The 16,573-nt window shown below is 43.0% G+C and overlaps 1 long non-coding RNA gene across 2 annotated transcripts in view; it reads left to right on the top strand.

Annotated features, from left to right (window-relative positions):
• Nucleotides 1–10,418: 10,418 nt before the first annotated feature.
• The window catches only part of LOC121137158, a 29,056-nt gene continuing 22,901 nt past the window's right edge, over nucleotides 10,419–16,573 (top strand). The window contains exons 1-3 of one of the 2 annotated variants that reach the window (XR_005874391.1): nucleotides 10,419–10,600; nucleotides 11,155–11,256; nucleotides 11,637–11,794. This is a non-coding gene — a long non-coding RNA (uncharacterized LOC121137158). The remainder of the gene's footprint in view (nucleotides 10,601–11,154; nucleotides 11,257–11,636; nucleotides 11,795–16,573) is intronic. The other variant, XR_005874392.1, reaches the window with a different exon arrangement.

The raw sequence follows: 16,573 nt of genomic DNA, 5'->3' as shown, positions 1-16,573 counted from the left end.
GGAAGGATATATGGGGAAGGACAGAAGGATAGTATTTATTTTCAAAGAAGTGGGCCTTCCATTGACATGTAGCTTGCAGCATTTCTTATAAGTATGTTTTCATCCAACCAATGTCTAGTTAATGCGCTGATCTCTTCATCATAACAGCAGCTCCTTTATTGTCATCAAAGTTCAAAATGGAAAAGCTAGTGAAGGAATGTATGAAGGAGATCTATTTTTGAAACAAACATGGATATTTCCTGGGTCAAGTGCTAACCTTTTCACCTCCAACTGAATGTTGACACATATATAAACAGAGCCCCTTCAAAAGCTGAAAACTGTCTTCAGTCAGTCTTTCCTCACATTAGGGAACCAACAGCAGAGAGATTCACATTTAATCAGCTTCAGTATAAAACTGTGGTAAGGATAACCCCCCCTCCTTTCTCTTTTGGATTGTCAGGCAATGTTTCATACAGTCTACCTTTTAAGTTGAGTATGGTCTGCCTCCCCTCCCCCATTCTTTCTATCAGCGTCCATCCTTTGACCCACTTCCTCAGCATGTCTGCATTGTGCATCTTACCCCTTCAGATTCAACTTTCACACCATTGCCACATGACTGCCAAGGCTCTCCGTTTCTAATTCCATGCCGCAGAGCCTGGGCAGAAGTTTGTACTCTCTAGATTCTTGCAGCTCACCTTATGAAAACCAGCTCACATCTTTGTATATCCAAGCGGTTTCTGATGGAGGCATGTGTCAGATCTCAGAGGGAGTCAACAAAGGATGACATTCACCATGGCTGTTCTAGACCTCTTGCCAATTTCCTTTTATTTGTAACGTATTTCAGAGTTTAAGCAACATCTTCTAACTCTTTTCCTGGTGATGCTGGGGATGGGACTCAGAGCCTTGTATATTCTAGGCAAGTGTTGGACCATCCTTAGTTTTCACACACATTTGGAGACTTTGAGCCTTCAGATCAGAGTAGAAAATCTACAGCATCACAGATACAGACATACGACTCCCTTCCTTTTCAAAGGGTGTTTTGAAAAGATGGGCTGGGGAGAAAAACCTTCAAACCTTCGGAATTTGCAGGCCCTCTAGAACACTTGTGAGATTTCCTGCACATCCCTGTTAAGTGGGATGGACTTTGTGGGAGCGGTCGCTGCACGCATATCAAGGGCTCTGGGCACCCTACCTCAGCTGCTGGTTCTGAGGTTGCCTGAAGAGATTCAAGTGGATGGAGAGAACTTCAAAGACACTACCCTTCCTTTCATTCCCCCGCCTGGCTGTACTGTATCTTTTGTTTATTAGTGTAAGGCCACAAAACAAAACAGATGGCTGACTTTCAAATTCTTTAATGTGTTAAAGTGCCATTTGCATACCACTGTCCTGATTTCAATATCTGAAAGCAGGGTCTGACCTGCTGGAATCCTAGAGATTCCTATCTTCAAGGTGCTGATTTTAATGTAGCCGAGAGGGAAGAGAACGATAAATTACGGCTAAATATCCCTAGCCTTTCCTAGGTGGTAGAATAAATCAGCTAACAAGCAATGCATTTAGGAGACATTAATATACCTTTCAACAAGGAAAACATTTGTATCTTTTTAGCTGTCCCAATCGATTAAATCAAAGGCGCTTAACACATCCTATTTCAAGGTCTCTCTCTCTCTCTCTCTCTCTCTCTCTCTCTCTCTCTCTCTCTCTCTCTCTCTCTCTCTTTCTGTCCTGGTCTCAGAGGGGCAAAGCTAACGCCTTGAAAAATGACAGGAATTGTAACAGAAACAACCTAAATAGGGACAACAGAAAATAACATTTCGTTCATACATTTTAGAAATGAAACAAAGGTCTTTGTCAGGGAACCCGGATAATTACAATACAGAATGAGTTCTCAAACATCCCCCCTTCACCCCAATCCTCTATCTTCATCCAAAGTGCTGACTAAACTGGGGGTGTCCTCAAACTAGCCTGAGTTTGGTCTCTGGGACTGTGAGGTCTGCTTTGGCTTCACCTTTGAGAGAGTTTACTTTTGGAGGCTATTCAGATGCAGCGGTGTTTTCCTCTGGGGCAATCAGATTCAAACCGATCAATATTTACTCAGTCTGAAAGGGTTGTTGAAAAGGCTGCTAACAACAAACTGCTTAGCTGCTCACCCCTGTTTAATCTCAGGTTCACCGAAAGTTCAAGAAGAGATGAATGCAGTGATGGGTCACTTTAGAATGAGTCCCAGCAGTTTATCTGAGCTCTTAGCTAAAGACAACAATTATAGTTCCATCCCTCCTTGGGAAAGGGGCAGCCTTCCTACTATTCGTTTGCTAAACACTGTTTACTAGAAACTTAAAACACTTTCCTCTTCCCTTTTAGCTCTCTTTTGGGGGAAGGAGAGGAGCTTCCAGAAGCCCTCCCACTGCGCTTCCTCTGGTTTTTCTGCCATCCCACTCAGGTTGCAGATAAAATAAGTGACACTGAACACTTTTTAAAATGCTAGATTATTCTGACGGGAGAGTTGTGACTTATTTCAGATGCCGTCATTGTGAAAGTGTGGGACAAGATGCATTGCTTTTGAGGAATATAGACAATGGGAGCCCCAATATCTGAGGTGGCTGTTCAGACAGGAGTGGAAGGCAAAACTGACCTGTGTAGAAGAAAACTTGGGCCGGAAATCAAGCTTTAATAATTTATACCCTCCTAGAGCATAAACTACAGAGAGAAGGAAGGAAGCCTATGGGGAATGGTGTGTAGAAGACCCGGGACACTGAACCTAATTGCTACAGCTCTTCAGAGGTCAAAGTTCATGTAATCACTGCATAAATGCATACTAAATAGGGGTTTATTAAGCTTTCTTGATGTCTGAGCATGCCTGTGAAAAATGGCCATTGGTGTTTGTGTTCTTTCCTTAAGAATAATCTTTCTTGAAGTAGGAACTCTAGGTGCCTAATTTACCGTTTTTGAGAGACAGGCAACCTTTCTGTTGTAAAGAATTGAAGTCAGCAAATGGGCAGTATCTTTTTCTATGTTGGATGGGACTGCAAAAATTCCTCTCACTCCTAGAAAAGCTCAGGCTCCTCCAATGCATGCAAGAGCACAGTGCAGCACACCAGTGCCAGATAAGCTGCATATTGGATGGCTAACCCTGGTGACTCTCCACAGATCATAAGCCTGCTCAATGCCTCACAGAAGCTCTGCTTTAGAACCTCTTGTGCCTACATGACCAGAATTGAGCGAGACCCATCTAGCCTCAGAATCAGAATCAGAAAAAAAGAATCCAGTTATCATTGATTTGAATGAGAGCCAGTGATCGGTACCCAATTCTCAAATGAAAACCAGGGTAACTTAGAGCCCATGTCCAGTCCACTTTTAAGTTCTGAAATTCTAATTTTTTATTTTCTCCACTCTTTATCCTATGTGCTTTCTCTCATTCTAGTTATTGTTTACACTGAAACTACTGAACCTTTGAAACAATCTTTAAATTAAATATTTCCTATCATCTTGTTTAAGTAGTACAGTTTTGGCCTCTTCCTTCTAAAGGCATACAGTCTTAAAATATACAGAAAGAGCATACGCGCGCGCGCGCACATACACACACACACACACACACACACAATTTGCTTTTAAAACTCAGACTTGAGAAGAATAGGTGAAATGGTAGTTTTCTCCACCTAAGTTTGGTCTCCATTAAATTGACAAGGTCTTCAAAATACTCTGAGTCTTTTGTTGTTTTCTTGTTTTGTTTTTTCTTGTTGGGTTTGCCTCCTGACTTGTTCTAACCCATATTTCTTAATTTATCCGTGACTCACTCACGTTCCTAAGATGCACAAACCCTAAACTTGAAACATTAGCATCTAGATTCCTTGTGAGAGCATTTCCACCTTCTCCTTCCTCTCATCCCCATGGGGTCCCACTAATCTCAGCAGAACCTGTTGCCCTAAAAGACATCAAGGGCTGTCAATGAAGAGTTGAACTGCAACCCTCCGAGAGAGTTAGTGTCCTATTTTTAATAACATCGCTTAGTACAGCTGGTTTTGGATCGCAGGACTGCAAACCAAGTATTAGTCAGACAACTCCATTGTGTGGGGCTAGCTCTTAACTGCTTTTGCTTTGGGAGGGGGGTGGTGTCTGAGGAGTGGGAGTGGCTATACCGGGCAACCCAATGCTCTAATTATATCGTATAGAATTCCCTTCAGATACTGTGTTTAGGGTTTATTGGAAATACATGAAAAGACCAATGTTTCTTTTTCAACGTTTCCAGGCACAGCTAAAACGCTTATCTCCATTTTTCAAAATTTTACGTTATTCCGATTAAAAGTATGCTGCACAGAGCTAATTCTATGGGGATCAAAGTCCCGGGTTTTCACATCTGGCGTCAGGCATATGTAGTTAATGGCTTAGGGGAAAAAAAGCAACTTCTTGCAACACAAGATGAAAAAAACGAACATTTTTTTCTTTGCAGACAGAGGTATTTTTAGCTGCGTTGGACATTTTACAAACTATGTCCAGCTTCGTGGTCAGGAAGAATCATCGCTTACCACAGGGAAAACGGTTTAGAGTGGGGGACTTCACTCTTCCGCTCCCTCCCGCGATCTCACAGAGGAGGGAGGATGCTCTTCTGGTCAAGTCTGAAAGGGGACTTCTCATTCTGAGGAGCAAATGGGGTCCCTTCTTCAGGGACAGCTGTGTCAGACGGTGCTTGTTTCCGACTTGGCGGTACCGAGAGCACCCACAGCCGGCCATAGGGTCCTGAGAGCTGCTTAGCTCGCTAGTCGGAACTCTGCCTAGCTCTCTGAGAGGAGAGCCTTGCGCCCTTTGCTAGCTAGCCTGGGAGTCAATGGAAATTGAGTTGGAGGACACACCTTCCGTGCTTGCAAAAAGCCCCAATTCTGTCTCAAGGGAAAAAGGAAGCCTCTGTGCTTTTTCTCTCCAGCACAGCCCTGCTTCCAGCTGCTGATGGGCAGCTCTTTCTTGACTTCTGTGGGATCTGAGGGGCTCCGAACTAACACACAGGAGAGAGCAGGAACTAGCAGTTTCTCCCCTCAGGAGAAACGCAGGCCCAGGGCCTAGAGAGTTAGCTGCCTTCATAGGTTCATCTTTCTAAGGCTGGTAAGAAACTTGCCTCTCAGCTCCACCCTTGCTTCATTTTGTACCTTCACTCTTCTAGCTTATCTTACACGGTAAGGTCAGGGATGAGGGGTAATGGGTAGAAAGTTACAAAGCTTAAGTCCCTCCCTCCCTCCCTCCCTCCCTCCCTCCCTCCCTCCCTCCCCCCTTTTCTTCTCTATCTCCCTTTCTGCTTCCCAGGCTGTCTTGGAACTCAGCAGAGGACCTTGAATTTTTAATCCTCCATCTCCCCTACCCACCCAGTGCTGGGATGACAGGTGAGCATCCCATCTCTGAGGATTTCCTGTGTGCTTAGTGAGTGCTCCACCAAGTGAGCTACTTCAGCTTCTAAACTCAAGAGATTCTGGAAGGCAGTCTTGATACTTCTACTTCCACAGCAGAATCAGACTCCACCATAGAATAATTTAAAATTATTTCTAGAAATGTCCTGTTGTACTTTTTCAATCTTTTTTGCTGAACCCCTCCTATGAACACTTCTTTTTTTTTTTTTAAACACCTGACTGGGATGTGAACTAGGCTATTCATAATGTTAGTCTTAACTCTCCATGTGAATCTCAAGCTTCTTGATGGCACAGCTCTTGACTTCTGGTAACTTGGAGTATCATCAGTTCTTTGTAGTCAAAAGAACTCTGGGTTATAGGGCTGGAGAGATGACTCAGTGCTTCAGAACACTGGCTGCTCTTCCAGAGGACCCTAGTTCAATTCCCGGCACCCACATGGCCAGTCTGTAACTCCAGTTCCAGGAGTTCCTATGCCCTCCTGTAGGCAAAACATGAATGTACATAAAATGAAAATAAATAAATTGCAGGCAAAACACTAATTCACATAAAATAAAACTGGGCAGTGGTGGTGAACACCATTAATTCCAGCACTCAGGGGGTAGAGGCAGGTAGATCTCTGTGAGTTCAAGGCCAGTCTGTTCTACAAAGTGAGTACCAGGACAGACAGAGCTACAGAGAATAAACCCTGCCTCAAACAAACAAACAAACAAACAAACAAACAAACATGTCTGAGGTATAATGTGATTCAAATATACATTGTATTTTACTTAGGGTAAACAGCAAAACCCAACAACTTAAACTTTCACTATTTCTTTGTTGTATTTTCAAATTCCTAATATGAAATATATAAGGCATTAGTAGCTGTATAGGCAGTAGTATTGTGGGACCCAAGAATTTATTCCTTTATGAAAGAATCTGGTTGTGCCTTCCCTCCTGCTCTCCCCTGTGTCCTTCACAGCCTGGTGACCACCATTCCACACTCAGATTCTGTGAGAGCAAGATATAGATTCTGCTTATGCCTGTGATTATGCATACAAACCCACATTTGCTTTTTCTCACTTACAGTATAAACTTAGAGAGAAGGGGTGGGAATAGTACCCAAGTCCTCACACATGTGGTTTTCCAATTTCCTATAACTCTGAGTTAGAATTATTCTGAGTCAAGCCCTGTGACAAATACTTTACAAGTACAAACTCATACAATCTTTACTTAGCACCAAGTAAAGATTTTTCAGATTAAAAAAAAAAAAAAGGAGTGGTCCAGGATCTTAAGTAACTCATTGACTGAATCCAGAAAACAAACTACTCACTTTGCTGCATGCCTCCCTACAGAGTTAACCGAAGGAACTGGCATAAATCTTCTACCAAAAAAACTTGTTAGGTTATTATCATTGTTTTTCTTTTTTTGGGGACAGGTTTTCTCTGTGTAGCCCTGACTGTCCTGGAACTCACTCTGTAGTTGGCTTTGAACTCATGGAAATCTGCCTGTCCTTGCTTACCAGTGCTAGGACAAAAGATGTTTGCCTCCATGCCTGGTTTCTTTTTTCTTTTTTCTTTTTGGTTTTTTTGAGACAGGGTTTCTCTGTATTGTTTTGGAGGCTGTCCTGGAACTCGCTTTGTAGACCAGGCTGGCCTCGAACTCACAGAGATCCACCTGTCTCTGCCTCCCGAGTGCCCATGCCTGATTTCTTTTTTTTTTAAGATTTATTTATTTATTACATATACACCAGATTGAATTGTAGATGGTTGTCAGCCACCATGTGGTTGCTGGGAATTGAACTCAAGACCTCTGGAAGAGCAGCCAGTGCTCTTAACCTCTGAGCCATCTCTCCAGCCCCCCATGCCTGATTTCTTAAGCTATAGTTTTTTTGTTTGTTTGTTTTGTTTTTTGTTTTGGCTTTTTGAGACAGTGTTGTAGAATATTATTCAAAGGTGTGTTACATTTTTTTACGCTGTGGAGCACTTGTTTGATGATGCAAAGATGTGTTGCTTTTGTTTCTGTTGCATCTGTTTAACTCTTTGAAGCCATGATTGTTGGCTTGCCTAAAACACCTGATAGTCTAATAAAGAGCTGAACAGCCAATAGCAAGGCAGGAGAAAGGATAGGCAGGGCTGCAGGAAGAGAGGATAAACAGTAGGAGAACTCTTGGGGGAGGAGGAGCAAGGAGATCCAGGAGCAAAAAATCAAGGAGAAGGACTTCAGGGCACAGCCACCGGCCAGCCACATAGTAAGACCTACAGAAGAGAAGAAAAAAGCCCAGGGCCAAAGGTAGTGGGAAAATTTAAGGTAAGAAAAGCTAGCCGGGCGTTGGTGGCGCACGCCTTTAATCCCAGCACTCGGGAGGCAGAGGCAGGCGGATCTCTGTGAGTTCGAGACCAGCCTGGACTACCAAGCGAGTTCCAGGACAGCCTCCAAAAGCCACAGAGAAACCCTGTCTCGAAAAACCAAAAAAAAAAAACAAAAACAGAAACAAAAAAAAAAAAACCAAAAAAAACCAGCTAGCAAGGAACAGGACAAGCTAAAGCCAGGCATTCATAACAAATAAGACTCCGTGTGTGATTTATTTGGGAGCTGAGTGACAGGCCTCCCAAAAGAGCAAAAGAGTAATGAGTGAAAAAAACCACCACCAACATTTTGGCATTCCAACGTGGGGTTAGAGTAAAAGAAAATACAACTATAAGACAAGGTTTCTCTGTGTAGCTCTGGCTGTCCTGGAACTCACTCTGGAGACCAGGCTGGTCTCGAACTCACAGAGATCTTCCTGCCTCTGCCTCCTGAGTGCTGGGATTAAGGGCATGCATCATCACAGCCCAGCTTCTTTTTTTTTTTTTTAATTTTATTTTCCAGTTTAAATTTAGATAAGAAACAAGGTTGCTTCACAAGTCAGTTCCAGGTCCCTCTCCCATTCCCTCCCTTCCTCCCGTGCCCCCCCCCTTATCCCCTCATTTCTCCAGGGAGGGTGAGGCCCTCCATGGGGGTGTGCATAGTGTGTCATTTCATATAGGGCAGGGCCTAGACCCTTCCCCAAGAGTTCAGGGTGAGAGTGCACCTCACATTGTTCTATGGGAGTCCAAAGTCCGTGTGTATACTTGGGATGGGTACTGATCTGCTGCCCAAGGCTCAGTAGATTCCCTAGGCCTCTTCACTGACACCCAGATTCAGGGGGTCTTGATCAGTCCCATGCTGGCTTCCCAGGCTAATGCCTGGGAACAGCCCAGCTTCTTAAGCTGTCTTTAAAAAGTGAAGCTAGTGAGGCTCAGAACGTGTTAGCAGCAAGAATGTAGTAAAACTACTTACTCATATCTCAAATATATCATTAAGCCTGTAGTAAAACAATAATCAAAACTTAATTAAGGCTGATCACATGACTCCCCAGTAAAAGGGACTCCTGTACAAGCCTGATGACCTTAGTTCAGATGCCTGGGACCCATATAAAAGCCAGCACTCCCAGGGTGAGATGGGAGGCAGAGACAAGAGAATATTCCAGAGGCTTTGGGAAGGCTGGCTTGGAGTACAGTGACAAAAAATAAAAGAGGCCCTGCTTCAGAAACAAGATGCTGGGTACTACACTGGAGGATGTCCTCTAACCTCCTTGCCTGTACCACGACACAGGTACACACACACACCCACACACACAAACACAAACACACACACACACTCACACACACTCACACACTTACATACACACACACTCACACACTTTAAAAATTAATCGCATGTTGGATATAGTAGCGTCAATAATGACTTCAGTAAGCATAACAATGACAATAGTAACAAAATATTAAAGGTTTTATATATGTTATACATAATATATAAACATATTAAAGATTACATATAATGACTCAATGTTATTCAGAATAAGCAGATATGAATAACCAGATTTTAGTCAGACATTTTCTCATATCTTACAAGAAACTGTCCAATTTACTTTGTTTCTTCCATTCCAGAATTTCGAAATGTGTGGTATATGGTGTGTGTGCCCCTGCGTTAATGTACACTCACCTGTGCATGTTAGCCTGGGGACCAGAGGTGGACTTCGATCTGCATTGCTGTCCACTCTAGCATTTGAGGTAGTGTCTCTCACTGAACCTGGAACTCATGCTTTTTGCTAGACGGGATGTTCAGAGAGCTCTGGGGATGCTGTCTTTCCATACCTGCTTCACAGAGATGGGGTTACTGGGGTGTGTTGCTGCATCTGGCTTTTAGATGGTGTTGTGGATGTGAACTCAGATACTCACTGTACCCACTAAGCCATCTTTCAGTTCTAGTTCAGATTTTTTCCCTGAGACAGGATTTCTCTGTGGCTTTGGAGGCTGTCCTGGAACTCACTCTGTAGACCAAGCTGGGATTAAAGGCCTATTCCAGAACTTTTAAAACATATTTTTCTAGGTGAGTCAGAGACAGCATCGTGGGAGTCAAGCTCCTTAACTGCCTTGCCCAAGCTACTTATACAGCATGCCTGCTCCTTAGTCCCTGTGTGATTCAGGCACCACGGAAGCTGAGGATCCATTCTGGATCCATTGGTGAGAGAGTTGAGCTAAGAAATTGTGCAAAGTTAGTATAAGGCAGTTCAGGGCAGTGTCCCTGTAGGAACACACCTGACTGTGTTAGACTTAGGGGACAATGGAATGGAAACTTATCTGCCTTCTAGAAATATGATGCTAACTTTCCACTAATCCCACAGTATCTGGGACTATTTTGAAGTAAGAATGTTACTTTGTCCTAAACCTTTGTTATCCTAAATTGGACAACAAAGGCTGAGATTCTAAAGGCTAAACAGAAAGCAAAACCAGAGTATAATTGATAAAAACCTGGATAGAAAGTCATGTTCAGTTCGTGTATCACCATACAAAATTAATTTTCTGACAAATGCGGGCTGGGGTTGGCCATTCATGAAACTGCCACACCTGTCCTCCCCTGTGAGTCATCAAGGCCTCCTGGCAAGGCTTGTCACCAACTGGCCTCTCTGTGTGATTGAAGATAAAAGGAAGGGCCCCAGCTGCCACAACCACCGTTTTTGTTGGTGGCTATGGGAGACACTGGATGTGTCATGAGCTTGTCATGTGCTAACCCTGTAGGCACATACAAGATTGTTAATTCTCCTCCTGTTGTTTCCCATCTTTGGTCAAAAGTTGGGAAATCTATCTGTTCCATTCTTGGCCTTTTAGCCTGTCAGACTCCATCAAGCTGAACCCACAGGGTCTCTGTGAAGCGGTCCGTGGCTCCCTCAGGTGAATTAGTCTCTGCCCTGCTTTGGCATTTCCCCTTCTAGTTGCTAGATTTTACTTTCTTCTGATGTGTTGGTGACTATTCTTACTAGTTTTTAAAGATTTTTTATTTATCTTTTGTTTTGTTTTGATTTTTGAAACAGGATTTCCTTGTGACCTGTCCTGGAGCTCACTCTATAGACCAGGCTGGCCTCGAACTCACAGAGATCCCTCTGTTTCTGCCTCCCAAGTGCTGGGATTAAAACTATTTATCTTATTTATGTTTTGGTCTATCTATAATCTATCTAGCTACCTACCTACCTATCTATCTGTCTGTCTATCTATCATCTATCTACCTACCTATCATCTATCTATTTATGAGTTTATGTGCAACATGCCCCTGTGTGCAGGGGCCCTAGAGGGTCAGATCCTCTGGAATTGGAGTTGCAGGCATTTGTGAACTGTCATGTGGGTGCTGGAAACCAAACTTGGGTCCTCTGCAAGAGCATTAAATTCTCTTAATTGAAGAGCCATCGCTACAGCCCTTGTGACTTTTTTTTTTTTTTTTTTTGAGACAGGGTCTCACTGTATAGCTCTGGATGACTGTTCTTGAGAAACAGTCCAGAACAGGATACGATCATGTCAGCCCCAGATTCTCTTTGCCACTATTCTGGCACACGGTGAGTACTTGGCAGTACATGCAGAATTTGTAAATGAACGAATGATTGAAAGAGCAAATGGTCCTTTGGGTCCTTTCTCTAACATCCGATGGGTTTGTGACACCCTTCCCTCACGAGGCTGCAGTTTTTCTCCTTGTTTCTGAAATATTTTCTCATTGTTTAAAATTGAAGTCCAAAATTAGGTAAATTAAAATTTAAATTCTCTAAGGGAAATCAATCAACTGTTTTTTTTATTATTATGTAACAAGGGGTAAAGGGCTTAAAATGCGAATGTCACTTGAATTAACATAGAGACTAAAGCTTATTGAAACTAAAGTGTAACCCATCAGTCAATCAAAAAGTGTAAATAACTGATACTAGGGTCTTTTCTGTTTTGACAGGGGGTAGAGGTCAGAGAGAAGTCGGTGTTTGCGCCTTCCCAGGGACAGGAGTTCAAAAGGTCATCTGGGAAGCTACAAAACACAGCAAAGGAGATTTGGGGACATGGATTTTGTGCTTCCTTAATGTTTCATATTTAGAGAGCTGGACTGTAACTCAGGTATTTACGCTGTGAAAACAGTGTTGGGAGCTCTTTAGTCCATGAACAGTGTTTCCGGAGTGTGCGTGTGTAACTGTGTGTGTCTGTGTGCACTTTAATGAGTGGTTTCCTTACAAAGGGATTACATTTCCAGAGGAACTAAAGAAACGGTTTCATAATCTAGATTGAATCCTAAAACATCTCTACAGAATTCTCTGAGTACTTCACATGATTAAATAAATGTTGCTGGGCATGCCCTACATAGGGAAGACTTGACGATAAAACACAACTTGATTTTGAATTGAGCTTCTTAATTAGGTGTGGGTGGGTATCATATATATATATATATCTTATAACAAATGGATAATATCAAAGAACCTTCGACTTATCAGATTATTCCCATAGGGCTGTTTAAGCAGCTCAGAGTGCTTTGCACGTTTCTGGTTTGTTTTCTTAACACTTTAGAAGTAGAAAGTCAGTAGGTGCCAAGATCTGGAGCTTTTCAGTGGGTTGAAAGCATGTTGTTTATCTTGTGCCAAGGGATCAGCTTGCCATTTATTTATTTATTATTTATTATATCCCCCTTAAACCAGAAGCAGAGCCCAGGAGCCAAATGTCCTCGGTTGTTACTTCTGGCCCCACAACTGGTCAGCAGTGGGACATTTTCTCTTCAGATCCTGGTGATGCTAGTGGGTCTTGGAGCCCATCCCAAGTCAAATAATTTTGTACCATTTTATTCAATAGCAACAACTAAGAAGTAGTTTACATAGCAGACCAGCAGCAAGCAGAGATTGGACTAGAACTCCCTTCTCTTCCTTCCTTCCTTCCTTCCTTCCTTCCTTCCTTCCTTCCTTCCTTCCTTCCTCCTTTCTTCCTTCCTTCCATCCTTCCCTTCTTACTTTCTTTTTGAGACTGTGTCTCTCTACGTAGCCATGGCTGGTTGTCCTGGAACTCTCTATGTAGCCCAGGCTTGCCTCAGACTCACGGATATCTGCCTGCCTCTGCCACCTGGGTGCTAAAATTAAAGGTATGCACACAATGCCTGGCTAGAACACCCTGAAAAAACATAATTTTCTCAGCACCCCAAAAGCTTGGTTATACCCTTATCCATTTAATCCTGATCCCTAACTTTTACCATTGGATTAGTATTCCTGTTTTTGTATTTCATACAAACAATATTGTGTTATATGCTCTCTTACCCTTCCTCTCTCTCTCTCTCTCTCTAGGACAGTCTCAGGGGTCTTAGACTGGCCTCAAGCTTGCTATGATGCCAAGGATGTCCTTAATTTTTGATCCCCATTTCTCTATATCCTGAGAGTAGATGTTACAGGCATTTACCACCATACCCTATTTGTGCTGTTCTAGGTATTAAACTCAGTGCTTTTTATATGCTAGGCAAGTACATTACCAATTGAGCTACATCCCAAGATCAGTATTATATGTCTCTTAATATCTCTAGGATTCATTAGTATTTATAGCTAGCAATAATTGTTCTTTAAAAAGACCACTTTTAGCCGGGCGTTGGTGGCGCACGCCTTTAATCCCAGCACTTGGGAGGCAGAGGCAGGTGGATCTCTGTGAGTTCGAGGCCAGCCTGGTCTATAAGAGCTAGTTTCAGGACAGCCTCCAAAGCCACAGAGAAACCCTGTCTCAAAAAACCAAAAAAAAAAAAAAAAGACCACTTTTTAGTAGTTCATTGTAGAAATAAACATACTACATATAAGTTATCTACTTGTTTTGATGCATTTAAGGTGTTTTAATTTTCCTTCCCTATCTTCCTCCCCCTCTTCCTCATTCTGGAGACTAAAATCAGGGCCTTACCATATCAGGCAAGTGCTTACTGCTGAGCTACATTTTCGGCTTCTAAGTTCTTAAGGACAGCTTATTATTTATTTTTAATTTGTGTGTGTTAGCTGCTCACAGAGTTCAAAGGCACCGAATCCCTCTGTAGTTGGAGCTACAGGCAGTTGCCAGTTGCCTAGCATGGGTGCTAGGAACTGAAGTCTGGGTCCTTTGCAAGAGCTTGGTGCGCTCCTAACCACTGAGCCACCTCTTCAGCTACTTAAGTACATATTTTATGAGCATTCTTGTTGCTGTGCTTTTTCAGACTCTATCCCCTTGTCTCTGGATCTGCCACTAAGTGTGAAATTGTTGCTGCATATGACGATCTCATAGGTGCAGCTAAGCAGCTTCCAAGGTGATAACACTGATTTTACCTTCATCATCCATGTTGGAGTGTTTCAATTGCTCCACCTCCTCGCCAACACTTGCCAGTATAACCAGTCTTCAGTCTTTTGGAGCACTTTAATAATAAGCCCACTGTGTCGGGACAGTGACCTGACGCTTTGTTCTATACACTTAGACAGAAATCACATGTTCAGAACTAACAGTGCCACCCAGAAGTGTGGAGAATCAGCGACAGTCATGTTCTTCATGCTGCTGGCAGAGGCATCACAAAGTTGTCAACAGTAGCAAATGATGGTGGAACTCCCTCATGTCGTCAAAAGGACCCATGCTCCTTTCAGCTATTTCGCCACAGTGGTGGTAGCAGGGAGGCTTCCTTCTCTAGCTTGAGAGTCTCTTTCCCATTTTAATGTGTATTTTACCCCTGTCCCCTAGATGACAGAGTCTGGGAGGCTGGTTGGCAAGGACCTTTTCCACTGAGCCTTGTTGAGAAGAGGTCAAGTTCACACACGGTGGTCCACTGAGGTCAAGGGAGCATCCACTCAAAAGTGGCAAGTATGGGCATAGTTCCACCCCCAGAGGAAGACTATGCCCTTTGTTTGCAAAGACAGCAGTTTCTTGGAAACCCAATGAGACTAAATGGTCCATTTAGGATTCAGCTGTTACCCTTGCTGTTGACAGCAGCAGGTAGGCTTGAGCCAGTGGTCCATGGTAGGCACTGCAGAAACATTTACTTATTTAAGAGTGTACCTAGGTAAGCATAGACAAAGAGACTCAAGATGTTTGGACTCTGAATCTAATATGTACTATAGAGTGAGGGCTTTCCATACCTGAGAATCTCTAGGCATTTTCAATTATTTCTGCCCACTCCACAAATACACGAATCAGATTAAGGAATAGCTAGAGAGACTTGAATTAAATGCGTATTCCCATAATGGTTATTATCTTTTTTCTTGGCCTGACATTATTAAAGCAAGCTGAAATAACAGGAGATAAGTAGCTATTATAAATGAACCATTAAGAGCAACAGCAAGGCAACATTACCATTGATCTCTCATGACTTTCACTTTATAAAAACTAATGTACTGGATTGCCTTGGTGTTACCTACTTTAGCAATAAATCTGTTGTGTCAGGACAGTGACCTGATGTTTTCTTTTACATTAATTTATAGTGTATTGATTTAACTCTCAGACTACCTCACCTTATTGATACCACGAGCAGCCATTTCTTAGTTGAAAGACAAAAGAAGCGTGGACTAGAACCACCTGGCAGCTCCTTTACCCCCTCACAGTCCTGAAGATCAAATCTAGGGCCTCACACATGATAGGCAGGTATTTTGTCACTGGACTTTAACATCAAGCCTCTTTTAAGTTTGTAAAAATAGGTTTGGACACTCTCACTAGGTTTCCCAGGCTGGCTTTGAACGTGTGATTGTTCATTCTAAGTCTCCTGGGCAGCAGAGATTACAGGCCTGGGCTTCGAGACCCAGCCCTCCCCCCCCTTTTTTTTTGATAGAGTCTCACAGTGTAGCCTAGACCGGCTTTGAATTTGAGATCTTCTTGCTCCAGTCTTGCAAGTGTTGGGGATTCCAGGGGTGTACCACACCATGCCTGGTTCTGGAAGACTGTTTTAAACGAGGATTTCCACCCAATCAATAGTCCAACAAATTTGACCTTGTCTTCAAGTTTACCATAACAAAAAATGAGATGTTTGGATCCACCATCTATTTTGAAAAGTTTATTTTTAGATGTTTTGAGAAATCTGAGCGCCCCCCCCATTTTTAGAGGAGTGAGGATTAGGGATATGTTTTAAGACACTAGTGGCTTGTTTTTTTGTGCATTTATTTATTAGTGAGTCATAAGGTAGAATAGGAAAATGAACTCAAGTACCAGACAGGTTAATGTAACAACATTAAACACTGAGATGGTGCCACTGAGCCTTTTCTGTCCCTCAAGCAGAGTGTGTCGCTTTCCCACTTACTGACATGAGCCAGGCACCACACCACCACTCTCTCACAGGTTCTAGCCCACAGACTTCCTCTTGCTGCCAGTTTCAAATTTCTATCAATGGCCGGCTCTGACTGCAGCCCTGTTGAACCTCCCGCCCATCTGCCCATGCCTTGAACCTCCGGCCCATCTGCCCATGCCTTGAACCTACTGCCCAGCTTTCAGCTTCTGAGCTTTGTTCACTAGTTTCAGGGCAAAGTGTAATGAATCCTTTAAAACACACTCTGAGGCCAGGCGGTGGTGGCACACACCTTTAATCCCAGTGCTTGGGAGGCAGAGGCAGGCGAATTTCTGTAAGTTGGAGGCCAGCATGGTCTACAGAGTGAGTTCTAGGAGGGCAGGGCTGCACAGAGAAACCCTATCTGAGAAAACAAACAAACAAACAAAAAACCCCCCCAAAACTCCCAAACAGGAAGCTCACCCACTTTCCTCCTTCCTCATTGGCCTGATGCTTCCTTTGCATTTCACAGTTCTTTCTTTCTTTCTTTCTTTCTTTCTTTCTTTCTTTCTTTCTTTCTTTCTTTCTCTCTCTCTCTCTCTCTCTCTCTCTCTCTCTCTCTCTGTCTCTCTTCCTTCCTTTTTTCTTGTCTTATTTTTTTTGTTTGTTTT

Source organism: Mesocricetus auratus, unplaced genomic scaffold (genome assembly GCF_017639785.1).
Source record: "Mesocricetus auratus isolate SY011 unplaced genomic scaffold, BCM_Maur_2.0 Super-Scaffold_100676, whole genome shotgun sequence".
In the NCBI taxonomy this organism is placed as follows: Eukaryota; Metazoa; Chordata; class Mammalia; order Rodentia; family Cricetidae; genus Mesocricetus; species Mesocricetus auratus.
This window is presented reverse-complemented; position numbering and strand designations above follow the sequence as displayed.